The sequence below is a fragment of the Grampus griseus genome, assembly GCF_964374135.1.
Source record: "Grampus griseus genome assembly, chromosome: 3".
Classification (NCBI taxonomy): domain Eukaryota; kingdom Metazoa; phylum Chordata; class Mammalia; order Artiodactyla; family Delphinidae; genus Grampus; species Grampus griseus.
The window spans coordinates 154854014-154873062 of record NC_139019.1 but is presented as its reverse complement, the minus strand read 5'-3'; positions in this window follow the sequence as shown (position 1 = coordinate 154873062).

Below are 19049 nucleotides of genomic sequence, written 5' to 3'. Positions count from 1 at the left end.
CAACTAATTTCCACAAGACATTATTATTAGTGTTTTATATTACATCGATTGTCATTTTACCTGAATATTTACCCTTGATGTTGCTGTTGAATTTTCCTGCATCTCAATGTTTTTATCTGGAATAATTTTCTTCTGCCTGAAGAACTCCCTTTCAGTGTTTCTGTTTGTTGGAAAATGTCTTGTTTCATCTTTATTTTTATAAGTTTATCTTTATTTTTAAAAAAACTTTTAAGAGTATCATAATTAAAAAAAAAAATTTATTTATTTATTTATTGGCTGTATTGGGTCTTAGTTGCAGCCCGTGGGCTCTTTGTTGTGGTGTGAGGGATTCTCTCTAGTTGTGGTGTGCAGGCTCCAGAGTGGGCTCTGTAGTTATGGCATGAGGGTTTAGTTGCCCCGCGGCATGTGGGATCTTAGTTCCCTGACCAGGGATTGAACCGGTGTCCCCTGCATTGCACTATGGATTCTTAACCACTGGACCACCAGGGAAGTCCCCTCATCTTTATTTTTGATGAATTTTTTTCCCTATGTTTTTAGGTTGGCATGTTTTTCCCATAACACTTCATTCCACTGTTTTCTGGTTTCCATTGTTTCTGTCAAGACACCAACTGTCAGTCCTCTGTTGCTACTTTAAAAGTAATATATTTCATATAAGATAGATAACCAGCAAGGCCCAACTGTACAGCACAGGGAACTGTACTCAATGTTCTAGGATAACCTATAAGAGAAAAGAATCTAAAGAATAATGAATATATTATATGTATAACTGAATCACTTTGCTGTACACCTGAAACTAACACAACATTGTAAATCAATGATACTCCAATAAAATTAAAATTAAGAAAGTAATATATTTCATATTGAAGGAGGAAAAACAGAGTTGGAAGACTCACACTTCCCAATTTCAAAGTTACTACAAAGCAACAGTAATCAATACCATGTGATCCTGGCACAAGGACAGACATAGAGTCAATAAAATAGAATTGAGAGTCCATGAATAAACTCATATATTATGCTCAACTGAATTTTGACAAGGGTACCAAGACTATTCAACAGGGAAAAATGAATAATCTCTTCAACAAATGGTACTGGGACAAATGGATATCTACATGCAAAAGAATTTGTATCTCTACCTCACATCACATACATATGTTGACTCAAAATGGATGAAGATCTAAACATAAGAGCTAAAACTACAAAACTCTGGAAGTTTTTGTGACTTTGAATTAGGCAATGGTCTCTCAGATATGACACCTAAAAACACAAACAATGAAAGAAAAAAAAGACTCCTTCAAAATTAAAAATTTGTGCTTGAAAGACATTATCAAGAAAGTGAATAGACAAAGAATGAAAGAAACTCTTTGAAAATCATATATCTGATAAGGGTGTAGTATCTGAAATATATAAGGAACTCTTACAACTCAGTAACAAAAAGACAAACAATCCAATTTAAAAATGGGCAGGGCTTTCCTGGTGGGAGAGTGGTTAGGAATCTGCTTGCCAATGCAGGGGACACGGGTTTGAGCCCTGGTTTGGGAAGATGCCGCATGCTGCAGAGCAACTAAGCCTGTTCGCCACGACTACTGAGCCTGTACTCTAGAGCCTACAAGTCACAACTACTGAGCCCGCACACCACAAATACTGAAGCCCGTGCACCTAGAGCCTGTGCTCTGCAACAAGAGAAGCCACCACAATGAGAAGCCCACCACCACAATGAGAAGCCCGTGCACTGCCACAAAGCGGAGCCCCCCACTCGCTGTAACTAGAGAAAGCCCACATGCAGCAATGAAGACCCAATGCAGTCAAAAATAAATAAATAAAATAAATCAATTTATAAAAAATGGGCAAAGGACTTGAATATACATTTCTCTAAAGAACATATAAGTGGTCAACAAGCACAAGAAAAGATGCTCAATGACATTAGTCATTAGGAAAATCAAATCAAAACCATGATGAGGTGCTACTTCACACCCACTAGAATTGGCTATAATTTAAAAAGAAAAGGAAAATAATAAGTCCCGATGAGAATGTAGAGAAATTTGAATCCTTGTACATTGCTGGTGGGAATATAAAATGGTTCAGCCACTGTAGAAAACAGTTTGGAGGTTCCTCAGAAAGTTAAACATAGAATTAATTATCACATGACTCAGCTATTCCACTCCTAGGTATATACCTAAAAGAATTAAAAAGAGGGATGCAGGGGCTTCCCTGGTGGCGCAGTGGTTGAGAGTCTGCCTGCCGATGCAGGGGACACGGGTTCATGCCCCGGTCTGGGAAGATCCCACATGCTGTGGAGTGGCTAGGCCCGTGAGCCATGGCCGCTGAACCTGCAAGTCCGGAGCCTGTGCTCCGCAATGGGAGAGGCCACAACAGTGAGAGGCCCATGTACTACGAAAAAAAAGAAAAAAAAGAGGGATGCAAACAAATTCTTGTACACCAATTCATAGCAGTATTATTTACAGCAGCCAAAGGTGGAAGTAGACCAAATGTTCATCAATAGATGAATGGATGAACAAATTGTGGCATATATATAGATACAACAAACTATTATACTATTATTCAACCATAAAAGGGCATGAAGCATAGATACATGCATACTATGATGTGGATGATCCTTGAAACATGCTAAGTGAAAGAAGGTAGACAAAAAAGGTCACGTATGCCATATGATTCAATTATTAGAAATATCCAGAACAGGCATACCCATGGAGACAGAACACAGATGAGGTGGTTACCAGGGGCTGGGGAGAGTGGAATAGGGAGCAATGACTTAATGGGTAGGGGGTTTCCTTTTGGGATGTTGAAAACTTTAAAAAACTAGATAGAAGTGGTGGTTACACAATATTGTGAATATACTAAATGCCATTGTTCACTTTAAAATGGTTAATTTTTTGTTATGTGAATTTCTTCTCAGTTAAGGAAGTATCTTTTATTCCTCTAACTGCTTTTAAATTTTTCTTTGCCCTTTTTTTTTTCACTTTTACTATTGGTGTGGTTTCCTTGAATCAGTGGTTTGATGTCTTTTGTTAGTTCTGGAAAATTCCCAGCCATTATCTATCCAAATATTGCTCTGCCTCAATTTATCTCCTTGCCTTCTATGACTTGAATTACATGTAAATTAGATTTTTTTCATCACAATCTAAACTCTCTTATGCCTTTTCCTGTATTTTTCTCCTCTTTTTCTTTTTGTGTTTCAGGTTGCATATTTTCTCCTTTCCAGGTCATAAATCCTTTCTTCAGTGATGTTTAAGTTGATGTTAAACCTTCTATTGAGTTATTACTTTCAACTAGTATATTTTTCAGTCCTCACATTCCATATAATTCTTTGTTGTTTCTATTTAGTTGCTGAAATTATCCATCTTGTCATTGGTTTCCTAAAAATACTTAAAGTTATTTTAAATTCTATGTCTTATATTTCCAATATTTGTATTTCTTGTGGGTGTAGTTCTATTCTTTGCTTTTTCTCTTTTTTGGTCACTTGGTCATCTGGTATGCGTGGTACTTTTGATGGATTGCTAGACATTATATATGAAAAGTGTGATAATCTGAGGCTGCTGATGGTGGTACCTTCCTCCAGAGGATTTCCTATTGCCTTGGGTGGAAACATACCACTTTTAGGGTATGGGTATGTCACGTTAATCCAATCAGAAATTAAGCAAATTCAGAGTTGCACTTCAGTTTTTGAGAAGGCTAGTCAAATTCTAGTTCATCCTCTAGTTGCAGAGTAAGCCCTCTGGGGATTCCAATGGAAAGCCTAGGGTGTTTATCAGGGTTTGTTCTCCTTGGTGGGCCCTGAACTCTAAGTTTTGTCTCACAAGCCCAACAGGACTGCCTGAGCTCTCCTCATCTCCGTCTGTCAGCCACCACATTTTGGTCACTTCACAGCTATTGTTTATGAATTAGCAAATGCCTCAAATGCTCATTGTTGAACTTCCTTTTTCTCTGGGCTTGTGGCTCCTGAAGTCCTCACTGCATTGATAGCTCTTCAATGTCTTAAGATAGAATGTTTGAAAAAATGCTTTTTCCATATTTGCTGGTTGTGCTTGGTATGATGGTTGAACTGCAACAAGTTAGTAATGACATAACCACATTTCCAATAGTGGAAACCTGATCAATTTATTATCAATTGGCTTAGAGTTCTCTTAGTGTGGCTTAAAGTCCCTTCTAGACCTTCAAATCCTGAAATTGATGAATGCAATTTAAAAAGATAAAAGAGAAGATTTTGCAATTCTCTGCAATATATAAGTACCTGATTATGTGTGTTGTCCTACTTGTTGTTGTTGTTTTTTTTTTAATCTTCCTTCCCCAATTAGACCAAAAACTACTCATGGATACAACTCAGATATATTTTATTTCAGTGTCTTCACATTGGGCCAGTAAATACTCCATAAAATTGAGCTGACTGGGATGTATACTATCCCAATTAGCAACCACTAATTAGTGTTTAAATAGTTTTAACTTGGAACTCTCTCAGCATGAAATAAAAAGGGCTTTCACAGTAAGATACAATCAAAAAGCCAGTAATTAACCACCACTTGCTACTTCTGTATATCACTGATTTTTGGCAGCTATATGACTTTCATAAAGATTATGAAGATTTTAAGTAACTGAAATGTCCATCAATTGAGAACTGATTCAATACACAATGCATTTGTTAATATTAAAGAAAATGAGGCAGACAGATATGTATGCACTGATGTGGGAAAATCTCCAAATATTGGGGGAGAAGAATATAATGGTCTGCATATTATTTTCTGGATAACCTATTGTTTCCTAAATTCTTGGTCTCAAATTTTAAGTATATGTTTTCTGACTCAGTTCTAGCAAAGAGAAAATGGAAGCCTGTCTATGCCTTGACATTGCAAGCTTTTGTAAAAAGGAATTTAGACAGTTAAGGGGATAGTTGATGCAGATGTAAAAACGAAAGAGAATCTTGTAGAGCCATTTACGGGACACTTGTAAGGTTAACATGAAGACAGGAAACATTCACAAAAGCATAAGTCCTAATTGTTTACAAATGTAACCATTAGAGCATCTTGTGACAGTATTTGTGAGTCTCTCTCTGAGATTTCTTTACTTCAAAGGTGTAAAGTTTTCTTCAGGGATGTTAACATTTAATTCTTGAAACACCCTAGGCTAACTTGTCATCTAACTGTTTTCTGTCTTTGGTTTGGCAGAAAGCCTCAGAAATGTCTTTCTTTTTTTTCCTTTGGGGATAAAGGAAAATTAATAGATCAGTGACCAATAGATAATATGTTTAAAACTATGTATAGGAGAGATTTTGTGGGGGGGAAGCATCATATATGATGCTAGTAACTGTTTTAAAAAGGTGCGTGTGAAAGAATATGCTTCTCTCTGCATGAAATCTCTCTGGAACTGTACATGTAGGCAACAGAGACTGCTGGATGAGGCCTGGGGCACTGGGTCAGGGTGACAGGGAGATGTACTTTTCACCTTACACTCTTCTGTACTATTTTGACTTTTTAAAAAATCATGTACATACATTATTTATTCAGAAAAATAATTTAAAATGATTTCTAAGTACAAGAAAAAGGTGATAAAAGGGAAAAACTTAACATTTATTTTTAAAATATTTATTTATTTATTTATTTGGCTGCATCGGGTTTTAGTTGCAGCATGCGGGATCTTCGTCACCGAGTGCAGGATCTTCGTTGTGGCATGCAGGTTTTTAGCTGTGGCATGCACACTCTTAGTTGCAGCATGTGGGATCTAGTTCCCTGACCAGGTATTGAACCTGGGTCCCCTGCATTGGGAGCACAGAGTCTTAGCCACTGGACTACCAGGTAAGTCCCAGGAAAACTTAACATTTATATACAATTTCACAACAATCCCATAAGATAGAAAAGTTATTCTTATTTCACAGAGAGGAAACTAAGGCTCAGAGAGATTAAAAAACTTGCTCAAGATCATAAAGCTAGAAGTTGAATCCTGGTAAATCTGAATCCAAAACTTAAGTTATCTTTCAGTTTTGTACTCTTAAAACATAAGTAACTTGGATTACAGTTATGATCAAACTGCAAAAAACGTTTAACGATAATTTAAAACACCCTAGTTGCAACACCATTAACTGATTTGTTTTTTATGCTGCATAAGAAATGGCAATAGTAAATAAGAAGGTATACCTTTTCTAAGGCAATCAAAATTTAATTAAACTTCAAAAACTTCCCAAGGACTTTACAAAAGTCCTGGTAACAACTTGGATTTAAAAAATACTATGTTGGGCTTCCCTGGTGGTGCAGTGGTTAAGAATCCGCCTGCCAATGCAGGGGACACGGGTTCGAGCCCTGGTCCAGGAAGATCCCACATGCCGCGGAGCAACTAAGCCCGTGTGCCACAACTACTGAGCCTGTGCTCTAGAGCCTGCGAGCCACAACTACTGAGCATGTGTGCCACAACTACTGAAGCCCGCGTGCCTAGAGCCTGTGCTCCACAACAAGAGAAGCCACTGCAATGAGAAGCCCACACACCACAACGAAGAGTAGCCCCTGCTCGCCGCAAACAGAGAAAGCCCGCGCACAGCAACGAAAACCCAACGCAGCCAAAAATAAAAAAAAAATAAATAAAAAATAAAAAAATAAAAAATACAATATTGCTACTACTTCTCTTTCTTTTCAAGAAATTAAAAAAATAGAACATAAGTGAAGACACAAGTTTTCAGCAAATTTTAAGAATTACTTTCACTATGGAAACCTTGCATTCCTATAATTAATGTAACAATGTAATCTACAAATCTTTATCTTGTGTCTTCTTAAAGAAATTAGACAATGCTCAAGTCTTCTTTACCCTGAGGAATCAAGAGTTCACTTGGAGTGAGGCTCCAGGGGTGACGGTGCTTAGCTCTGTGAATGGGGGCTACTACACCCCCCTTCCTAGTCCCCTTTCCTCCTATTTTCTTTGCGTCATTTCTAGCCTGTGGGCCCCATTTCTAGATCAGATGCAAATATTTGCTCACAAGCAGCAAAGCTTTAGGTTTAATGGTGGTTGCACCTGTTGAAAAGTGATAAATGACCAGAATTTTCCCATAAGCTTTCCTCATGTAAAACAGGGATCGTGGTTGGAGGTGAGACAGCTTTTCCAAGAGACCTTTCAAAGGGCTTCATGAGTTCTCACCTGGACCCAGGACCCCTGTTCCTTGATGAAGATGAGCATGGGTAGACATGAGGGAGAGGTAGTGGTGCCCAATGGACCCAAGCATGGAATAGAAGATCAGTTGTAAAACCTCAGCAGTGTGGAGCCTTTCCTGGTCCGAAGGATGCCTGAGCAAGGCTTTCCTATTATCAACACTAGGAAGGACTTTTATAGGTCAGTCCATCTTTCCATACAAGGAAGGAACAAACATTATTGGGTAACACTATATGCCAGGCACCTTCACAAATCATCTATTTCTCACAGCCCTGTGTGGCTATTATTGTAACTTTCATTCCACTGCTGAGAAACTGAGGTTGTGAGAGGGTAAGTGACTGACCCAGTCAGGAAGGGGCTGGTCTGGGACTCATACCTCTGTCGCCTGACTACACGTTCGAATGTGTGGATCACATCGGTCTACAGCACCAAAGAGATGCTGCTTTGTTGTTTCAGTTAACTTAGCTGGCTGTGTAGGTTAAGTATTCCGAGGGTCAATAAAAATTCAATTTGCTTCTCCCAAAGCTTAGCAGTGCTGGCCTTGACAGGAACCTAAATACTATGCTCTGCTGCTGTGAACTTTTATGTCTGTCTTAGGCTGCACATGAATACTTCTGTTGAAGAGGATTCCATCCCGGTTTAGAGAGTGGGAGCCTGAGTTTCAATGTACATTTATATACCCACTCAACAATAAATGCCAGGAGAGAAAGGTGGAAGAGGAGGGTGAGAGAGAGAACATTTAAATAGTGGGGGTGAGTCTGCCTGTCACCCCATACCAGGAGTATCTGCCCTGCTAGAAGAGTGACAGGAGTGCATGACTCTGACGTTTCTTCAGTAAGTTGCAGTCTCCTGTATACCCCCTGTCAGCATTTCACTGGGATTTGAGGGATTTTTCAAATGTAATTTGGGCTACACTTTGTCTTTTGCCTTTATAAACTACCCCTACCTGCTAAGACACAACTTCCCTACACTATAGTTATGATATGCCTGTGACCGAAAGCAAAATGCTGGAGAACTCCCTTTTCTGGGACAGAAATTAAGTCATTTGTGCCTTGAATTCTGAACATTCTTCGTTGCCCACGTGTGTAGGCTGTTCTTGTTTTAGTCACGTGTGGTAGCGTGTGTGTATGGAGGTCATGAGGCAAGAAGCCTCCCAGAGGAAGGGTCAGGTCAGGTCCACCTCTGGCCAAGTGCCCAACTTCGCCCTGAGCTTTGGGGCAGCCTGAGCAGGAAGAGGCACCCCCTTAAGGCAGAGGGCAATGGTGCCTCAGCTTCCTCACCCAGGGTGAGAAAAGCCCTTTTCCCTTGATTAGGAAAGACTGACTGACACTTTCCTCAAAAGGAACTTTCATGAAAAAGGAACTGGATAATTTGAAGATTTACTAGATTTCTTCTCAGTTTTTTGAAGCCTCGTCAAAGAATGGCCAGGCTGTTGCCACCAATATAGCCCACCCATCTTGGGCATCTTTTCATCACCTGGGTTTGCCATTACCCTTTCTTATGCTCAGGTCAAACTCAGGTTTAGCTGCTACCCTAGCTCCTGTTATTTATACCTGCTTTTTGACTCCTCAGTAAAGAAAGTATTTCCCCAAGACAATTTCAAAACTCCTCTCTGAGCTGTACTCTGAGTCAGCATAAATGCACTCATAAAGCTCTGCTGCACTGAGTGAATTCTTCCTAGAGGTCTCCTTACTTACGGGTTTCTAGAATCTTCCCCTTGTCACTGACCCAACTGTTTTCATCCCATTTCTTACCTGCTGGCTTGTTTAAGGTAGCTTCTAAGCTGTAATGTTCTAAACCAGCACCTCTACCTGCTTTCTTCAGTGACCCCAGTATTTTAATTTCAGGAGTCAGTCTGCCTCTAATTCATACCTGCTAAAATGCACGAGCCTCTTCATGGCTCCCCACTGGAAAGCCCATGCTCTGTGCAGAGCATCGCCATCTCTAGCTCTAGAAAAACTCTTCTCACCAGCCCTGCTTGTGTCCTAAATCCAAGCCCATCACACTTCTCAGACTTTCCTACTATTATGCTTTGCACACATGGGTCCTGTGGTCAGCATGCCCTGTAACCTACCTTCCACTTGGTGAGCTTCTCTAAGAGACAAAGCAGAAAGGGGGTTAGAACAGACACCGGAGCCAGGCTATATTCACTGGAGTCTAGCTGCAGCTACTTACTAGCACTTTAACCTTGGCAAGTTATTGGATTTCTCTAAACTTGTTTCCTCATCTGTAAAATGGGGTTAATAATAGGATTGTTGCAAGGATTAAATGAGTTAATATATGCAAAATGTTTAGAAGAGTGCCTATCACATAGTAAGCACTATAGGTTAGCTATTATTATTGTGGTTATTCATTAACTTTAAAAACATAGTGTGTGTATATATACTCTGTCCATTTTTCTGTGATACACACACACTATATATAAAACAAATAAATACATACACTATATATTGGTGTGTGTATATATATATATATAATATGTGTGCATATATAAAGCTTTCCCTTCAGTTCCCTCTGTTTATTTTCCTGTTTTTCTCCTGAGACTCTGAATTCCTCAAGTACAAGAACTGTGCACAGGGCTTCCCTGGTGGCGCAGTGGTTAAGAGTCCGCCTGCCGACTCTCCTGCCCCGGTCTGGGAGGATCCCGCATGCCGCGGAGCGGCTGGGCCCGTGAGCCGTGGCCGCTGAGCCTGCGCGTCCGGAGCCTGTGCTCCGCAACGCGAGAGGCCACAGCAGTGAGAGGCCCGCGTACTGCAAAACAACAACAACAACAAAAAAACTGTGCCCAACCTAACAAATACTGGCCCAATTGTCTCATGGATGAAGGGTGGCCAGCAGTTAGGAACAATAACCCTGGGCTGCCAGGGTCTCATTTCTGACTTTGCCACTTAATAGGTGAGTCATTTTGGCCAAGTTACTTGACCTTCTCTAAGCCTCAATTTCTTAATTTGTAAGAGAAGAGCTATAACTTCTCTCATTGGGATGCTGCCAAGATGAAAATTATAATGTATATAAAACACTCAGCATGGTGTCTGGCACATCCTGTGATCTGAACTGCTAGCTATAGTTAAGTTTTCTCCTGCCCAGCTTCACAGCAGAGATCTAGAATGGCAGTTTCTATTTCAACTGGATTCTTTGTATTATCTGTTGCCATTAAGTTCTATTCTTAAACTGTCTTGATAAGGAATTTAGCATAACCAAATAATTTGGTAGATAAAAAGTCAAGGAACCTTCAGGATCTTTTCTCAACTATTAAAAAGCCTAAAGTTACAACCCAGCTGGCCAAAGAGAAGTCAGATTTAATTTCTTCAGGTCTGAAGTTGCCAGGCAGGATCAAGTAAGCTGCATTCCTGTTGGAGGCTCTTTGGACTAAATTCTTACCAACTTTTGGTCTATTGTAAACACTGAGGCTTCCTTGAAATAAAATACTCTTGAATAATACTATATGTGTGTGTGTAAAAAACAAAACAAAACAACCTATGCCTCATGCATTACAAAAGTCTGTCCAAGAAGGGTTTAAAAACTCTGAAATATCACATCTGTTCCAGACTAATTTCTGATCACTCAATAATTTTTAAAATAGTAAACAAGAAATTATTCAATTTCATACATTGCTTCAATTCATAAAGCTGATTTCTTAGTTGATAGCACCATGCCCATGAAGAAATAAGCAACTGTATTTTGATGCTAATTCTAACTTTGGTTCTAAGGAACAAATCCCACACTTTAAAGAGCACTGAGACCATGAAATAATTGAGATGTAAAAACTTGACAATGTCAGTTCAATCTCAAAGCCACAAAACAGAAGGTTCAAATTTCAATGGATGATGCAAATCTTCCCTAAGATTAATGGAAAGCCCTATCCTAGTAATTCACTCATTTTATTTCTTAGCTTTTGTAAAAAGTCTGTATTTGGTCTGAACAGCACCTACTTTTCTTAGTCTTACTCTCTGCTAGGACTTGAAATAATGTGAAAAGGGTGAAAGTAACAGTAATAGAAACAGTAACATTGCCATTAAATAGTCCTACATTTCCTGACTGTTGATGAAGGAAAATAACAATTCATCATAAATGGGAAATAGAGGAGCGGGAACAACTAATTTGATTTTCACTGGATAAAGGTAGGCGGGGAGGAACTATACTATTAATTGATGAAAATACTAATAAGTGAAAAACATTTTGTAGGTATTAAGGAGAATGTCAAGGCAACAGAACCCATTCTAGAGGGTAAGATCAAACACACTGAGCTTAACTCTCTAGCATTTAGAGTTGGCTGGAAATATCAGGAGGACGACTGAACCAGTGAATCTCAATGAATAATGATGTAATGAATAACCTGTGCAGCTTTTAAAAATCCTTTAACCCCATATGCACTTAACAAGAGAGCCTCCAAACACATGAAGCAAAAGCAGACATAATCAAAGGGAGAAATAGACAATTCAACAACAGTCATTGGAGGCTTCAATACTTTACTTTCAATAATGGATAGAACACTAGATAGAAGATAAAGAAGGAAAGAGAAGATTTAAATAACACTATTAACCAACTAGACCTATAGAGCACTCCACCCAGCAACAACAATCTATATATTCTTCTCAACTGCACATGGAACATTCTCCAGGATAGACCATATGTTAGGTTATAAAACAAGCCTCACTATAAGTAAAATGACTGAAATCATACGAAGTATGTTCTCCAACCACAATGGAAAGAAGTTAGAACTCTATAACAGAAGGAAATTTGGGAAATTCACAAATAGGTGGGATTTAAACAAGCAATGGATCAAAAGGAAAATCATAGCAGAAACTAGAAAGTACTCTTAAGATGAATGATATAAAAACCAAAACATACTAAAATTATGGATGGGTGAAATTGTGCTTACAGAGAAATTTATAGCTGTAAATGCTTATATTAAAAAAGAAAGATCTGAAATCTATAACATAATCTTCCACCTTAAGAGAAGAAGAAAAAAAATGAGACCCAAAGCAAGAAGAAGGGAGAAAATAATAAAGATGTGAGTGAAAATTAATAAAGTAGAGAATAGAAAAATAGACAAAGCAATAAAACCAAAAGTTCATTCCTTGAAAAGATCAAAATTTACAAACCTTTAGCAAGGCATAACTAGCTAAACCATGGATAAGTGTTAGGTGCATATATCTTTGACCAGGCAAAAAAGAACTCAAATTACTAAAATCAGGAATGAAAGGGGACATTACTACTGACACTGAAGAAACAAAAAGGATTATAAGGGAATCTTATGGACAATTGTATGCCAACAAATGTGATAACCTAGATGAAATGGACAAATTCCTAGAGAGACACAAATTACTGAAATTGACTTAACTAGAAATAGAAAACCTGAATAGGCCTATAAGAAGTAAGAGAGTAAATCAGTAATCAAAAAACTTCCCACAAAGAAAAAACCACGACCGGATGGCTTTACTGGTGGATTCCACCAATTAAGAATTAACACCGGGGGAAGGCGGAAGATGGCGGAAGAGTAAGACGCGGAGATCACCTTACTCCCCACAGATACACCAGAAATACATCTACACGTGGAACAACTCCTACAGAACACCTACTGAAGGCTGGCAGAAGACCTCAGACCTCCCAAAAGGCAAGAAACTCCCCACGTACCTGGGTAGGGCAAAAGAAAAAACAGAGACAAAAGAATAGGGACGGCACCTGCACCAGTGGGAGGGAGCTGTGAAGGAGGAAAAGTTTCCACACTCTAGGAAGCCCCTTCGCGGGCGGAGACTGCGGGAGGCGGAGGGGGGAGCTTCGAAGCTGCGGAGTGCACAGCAACGGGTGCGGAGGGCAAAGCGGGGAGATTCCCGCACAGAGGATCGGTGCCGACCGGCACTCACCAGCCCGAGAGGCTTGTCTGCTCACCCGCCGGGGCGGGCGGGGCTGAGAGCTGAGGCCGGAGCGCAGGGAGAGGACTGGGGTTGGCGGCTTGAACATAGCCTGAAGGGGTTAGTGCACCACAGCTAGCCGGGAGGGAGTCCGGGGAAAAGCCTGCACCAGCAGAAGAGGCAGGAGACTTTTCCTTCCCTCTTTGTTTCCTGGGGCGTGAGGAGAGGGGTTTAAGAACGCTGCTTAAAGGAACTCCAGAGACGGGCGCGAGCCGCGGCTAAAAGCGCGAACCCCAGAGACGGGCGCGAGCCGCGGCTGAAAGCGCGGACCCCAGAGACGGGCGCGAGCCGCGGCTGAAAGCGCGGAATCCAGAGACGGGCGCGAGCCGCGGCTGAAAGCGCGGAATCCAGAGACGGGCGCGAGCCGCGGCTGAAAGCGCGGAATCCAGAGACGGGCGCGAGCCGCGGCTGAGGGCGCGGACTCCAGAGACGGGCGCAAGCCGCGGCTAAAAGCGCGGACCCCAGAGGCGGGCGGGAGACGTTAAGGCTGCTGCTGCCGCCACCAAGGGGCCTGTGTGCGAGCACAGGTCACTCTCCACACCCCTCGTCCGCGGAGCCTGTGCAGCCCGCCACTGCCGGGTTCCCAGGATCCAGGGACAACTTCCCCGGGAGAGCGCACAGCGCGCCTCAGGCTGGTGCAAAGTCACGCCGGCCTTTGCCACCGCAGGCCCGCCCCGCACTCTGTGCCCCTCCGTCCCCGCCGGCCTGAGTGCGCCAGAGCCCCCAATCAGCGGCTCTTTTAACCCCATCCTGTCTGAGCAAAAAACAGACGCCCTCCAGCGATCTACACGCAGTGGCAGGGCCAAATCCAAAGCTTAGCCCTGGGAGCTGTGAGAACAAAGAAGAGAAAGGGAAATCCCTCCCAGCAGCCTCAGAAGCAGCGGATTAAAGCTCCACAATCAACTTGATGTACCCTGCATCTGTGGAATACCTGAATAGACAACCAATCATCCCCAATTAAGGAAGTGGACTTTAGGAGCAAGATCTATGATTTTTTCCCCTTTCCTCTTTTTGTGAATGTGTATGTGTATGCTTCTGTGTGAGATCTTGTCTGTATAGTCTTGCTTCCACCATTTGTCCTAGGGTTCTATCCGTCCATGTTTTTTTTTTAATTTTTTTTCTTAATAATTAATTTTAATAACCTTATTATACTTTACCTTCGTTCTTTCTTTCTTTCTTTCCGTCCTTCCTTCCCTCCTTTAGACAACGAATCATCCCAAATTGAGGAGGTGGTCTCTGACAGCAAGATTTAGGATTTTTCCCCATTTACCTCTTTTAGTGAGGGTGTATGTGTATGCTTCTGTGTAAGATTTTGTCTGTATAGCTTTGCTTCCAACATTTGTCCTAGGTTCTTTCCGTCCCTTTTTTTTTTTTTTTCTAAATAAGAAGTTTTTAATTCAATAACTTTATTATACTGTATTTTATTTTTACTGTATCTTCTTTCTTTCTGTCTTTTTTCCTTCTTTCCCTCCTTCCTTCCTCCCTCCCTCCCTCCCTCCTTTCTTTCCTTCTTGCCTTCTTTCCTTCTTTGCTTCTTTCTTTCTTTCTTCCTTCCTTCCTACCCTCCTTTCCTTCTTTCTTTCCTCATACTTCTACTAATTCCCTCTACTTTTTCTCCCTTTTATCCTGAGCCTGTGGATGAAAAGCTTTTGGTGCTCCAGCCAGGAGGCAGGGCTCTGCCTCTGAGGTAGGACAGCCAACTTCAGGACACTGATCAACAAGAGACCTCCCAGCTCCACATAATATCAAACGGCGAAAATCTCCCAGAGACCTCCATCTTAACACCAGCACCCAGCTTCACTCAACGACCAGCAAGCCACAGTGCTGGAAAACCTATGCCAAACAACTAGCAAAACAGGAACACAACCCCACCCATTAGCAGAGAGGCTGCCTAAAATCATAATAAGGCCACAGACACCCCCAAACACACCACCAGACGTGAACCTGCCCACTAGAGAGACAAGATCCAGCCTCATCCACCACAACACAGGCACTAGCCCCCTCCACCAGGAAGCCTACACAACCCACTGAACCAACCTTAGCCACTAGAGACAGACATCAAAAACAGGAGGAACCACAAACCTGCAGCCTGCAAAAAGGAGACCCCAAACACAGTAAGATAAGCAAAATGAGAAGACAGAAAAACACACAGCAGATAAAGGAGCAAGATAAAAATGCACCAGACCTAACAAATGAAGAGGAAATAGGCAGTCTACCTGAAAGAGAATTCAGAATAATGATAGTAAGGTTGATCCGAAATCTTGGAGATAGAATGGACAATAGATTGGACAAAATGCAAGAATCAGTTAACAAGGACCTAGAAGAACTAAAGATGAAACAAGCAACGATGAACAACACAATAAATGAAATTAAAAGTACTCTAGATGGGATCAATAGCAGAATAACTGAGGCAGAAGAACGGATAAGTGACCTGGAAGATAAAATAGTGGAAATAACTACTGCAGAGCAGAATAAAGAAAAAAGAATGAAAAGAACTGAGGACAGTCTCAGAGACCTCTGGGACAACATTAAACGCACCAACATTCGAATTATAGGGGTTCCAGAAGAAGAAGAGAAAAAGAAAGGGACTGAGAAAATATTTGAAGAGATTATAGTTGAAAACTTCCCTAATATGGGAAAGGAAATAGTTAATCAAGTCCAGGAAGCACAGAGAGTCCCATACAAGATAAATCCAAGGAGAAATACGCCAAGACACATATTAATCAAACTGTCAAAAATTAAATACAAAGAAAGCATATTAAAAGCAGCAAGGGAAAAACAACAAATAACACATAAGGGAATCCCCATAAGGTTAACAGCTGATCTCTCAGCAGAAACCCTACAAGCCAGAAGGGAGTGGCAGGACATACTGAAAGTGATGAAGGAGAAAAACATGCAGCCAAGACTACTCTACCCAGCAAGGATCTCATTCAGATTTGATGGAGAAATTAAAACCTTTACAGACAAGCAAAAGCTGAGAGAGTTCAGCACCACCAAACCAGCTTTACAACAAATGCTAAAGGATCTTCTCTAGGCAAGAAACACAAGAGAAGGAAAAGACCTATAATAACGAACCCAAAACAATTTAGAAAATGGGAATAGGAACATACATATCGATAATTACCTTAAATGTAAATGGACTAAATGCTCCCACCAAAAGACACAGATTGGCTGAATGGATACAAAAACAAGACCCTTATATATGCTGTCTACAAGAGACCCACTTCAGACCTAGAGACACATACAGACTGAAAGTAAGGGGATGGAAAAAGATATTCCATGCAAATGGAAGCCAAAAGAAAGCTGGAGTAGCAATTCTCATATCAGACAAAATAGACTTTAAAATAAGGACTATTAAAAGAGACAAAGAAGGACACTACATAATGATCAAGGGATCGATCCAAGAAGAAGATATAACAATTGTAAATATTTATGCACCCAACATAGGAGCACCTCAATACATAAGGCAAATACTAACAGCCATAAAAGGGGAAATCGACAGTAACACATTCATAGTAGGGGACTTAAACACCCCACTTTCACCCATGGACAGATCATCCAAAATGAAAATAAATAAGGAAACACAAGCTTTAAATGATACATTAAACAAGATGGACTTAATTGATATTTATAGGACACTCCATCCAAAAACAACAGAATACACATTTTTCTCAAGTGCTCATGGAACATTCTCCAGGATAGATCATATCTTAGGTCACAAATCAAGCCTTGGTAAATTTAACAAAATTGAAATTGTATCAAGTATCTTTTCTGACCACAACGCTATGAGACTAGATATCAATTACAGGAAAAGATCTGTAAAAAATACAAACACATGGAGGCTAAACAATACACTACTTAATAATGAAGAGGTCACTGAAGAAATCAAAGAGGAAATCAAAAAATACCTAGAAACAAATGACAATGGAGACACAACGACCCAAAACCTGTGGGATGCAGCAAAAGCAGTTCTAAGGGGGAAGTTTATAGCAATACAAGCCCACCTTAAGAAGCAGGAAACATCTCGAATAAACAACCTAACCTTGCACCTCAAGCAATTAGAGAAAGAAGAACAAAAAAACCCCAAAGCTAGCAGAAGGAAAGAAATCATAAAAATCAGATCAGAAATAAATGAAAAAGAAATGAAGGAAACAATAGCAAAGATCAATAAAACTAAAAGCTGGTTCTTTGAGAAGATAAACAAAATAGATAAACCACTAGCCAGACTCATCAAGAAAAAAAGGGAGAAGACTCAAATCAATAGAATTAGAAATGCAAAAGGAGAGGTAACAACTGACACTGCAGAGATAAAAGAGATCATGAGAGATTACTACAAGCAACTCTATGCCAATAAAATGGACAACCTGGAAGAAATGGACAAATGCTTAGAAAAGCACAACCTGCCAAGACTGAATCAAGAAGAAATAGAAAATATGAACAGACCAATCACAAGCACTGAAATTGAAACTGTGATTAAAAATCTTCCAACAAAGAAAAGCCCAGGACCAGATGGCTTCACAGGCGAATTCTATCAAACATTTAGAGAAGAGCTAACACCTATCCTTCTCAAACTCTTCCAAAATATAGCAGAGGGAGGACCACTCCCTAACTCCTTCTACGAGGCCACCATCACCTTGATACCAAAACCAGACAAGGATGTCACAAAGAAAGAAAACTACAGGCCAATATCACTGATGAACATAGATGCAAAAATCCTCAACAAAATACTAGCAAACAGAATCCAACAGCACATTAAAAGGATCATACACCATGATCAAGTGGGGTTTATTCCAGGAATGCAAGGATTCTTCAATATACGCAAATCTATCAATGTGATAAACCATATTAACAAATTGAAGGAGAAAAACCATATGATCATCTCAATAGATGCAGAGAAAGCTTTTGACAAAATTCAACACCCATTTATGATAAAAACCCTGCAGAAAGTAGGCATAGAGGGAACTTTCCTCAACATAATAAAGGCCATATATGACAAGCCCACAGCAAACATCATCCTCAATGGTGAAAAACTGAAAGCATTTCCACTAAGATCAGGAACAAGACAAGGTTGCCCACTCTCACCACTATTATTCAACATTGTTTTGGAAGTTTTAGCCACAGCAATCAGAGAAGAAAAGGAAATAAAAGGAATCCAAATTGGAAAAGAAGAAGTAAAGCTGTCACTGTTTGCAGATGACATGATCCTATACATAGAGAACCCTAAAGATGCTACCAGAAAACTACTAGAGCTAATCAATGAATTTGGTAAAGTGGCAGGATACAAAATTAATGCACAGAAATCTCTGGCATTCCTATATACTAATGATGAAAAATCTGAAAGTGAAATCAAGAAAACACTCCCATTTACCATTGCAACAAAAAGAATAAAATATCTAGGAATAAACCTACCTAAGGAGACAAAAGACCTGTATGCAGAAAATTATAAGACACTGATGAAAGAAATTAAAGATGATATAAATAGATGGAGAGATATACCATGTTCTTGGATTGGAAGAATCAACATTGTGAAAATGACTCTACTACCCAAAGCAATCTATAGATTCAATGCAATCCCTATCAAACTACCACTGGCATTTTTCACAGAACTAGAACAAAAACTTTCACAATTTGTATGGAAACACAAAAGACCCCGAATAGCCAAAGCAATCTTGAGAACGAAAGAAGGAACTGGAGGAATCAGGCTCCCTGACTTCAGACTATACTACAAAGCTACAGTCATCAAGACAGTATGGTACTGGCACAAAAACAGAAAGATAGATCAATGGAACAGGATAGAAAGCCCAGAGATAAACCCATGCACATATGGACACCTTATCTTTGATAAAGGTGGCAGTAATGTACAATGGAGAAAGGACACCCTCTTCAATAAGTGGTGCTGGGAAAACTGGACAGGTACATGTAAAAGTATGAGATTAGATCACTCCCTAACACCATACACAAAAATAAGCTCAAAATGGATTAAAGACCTAA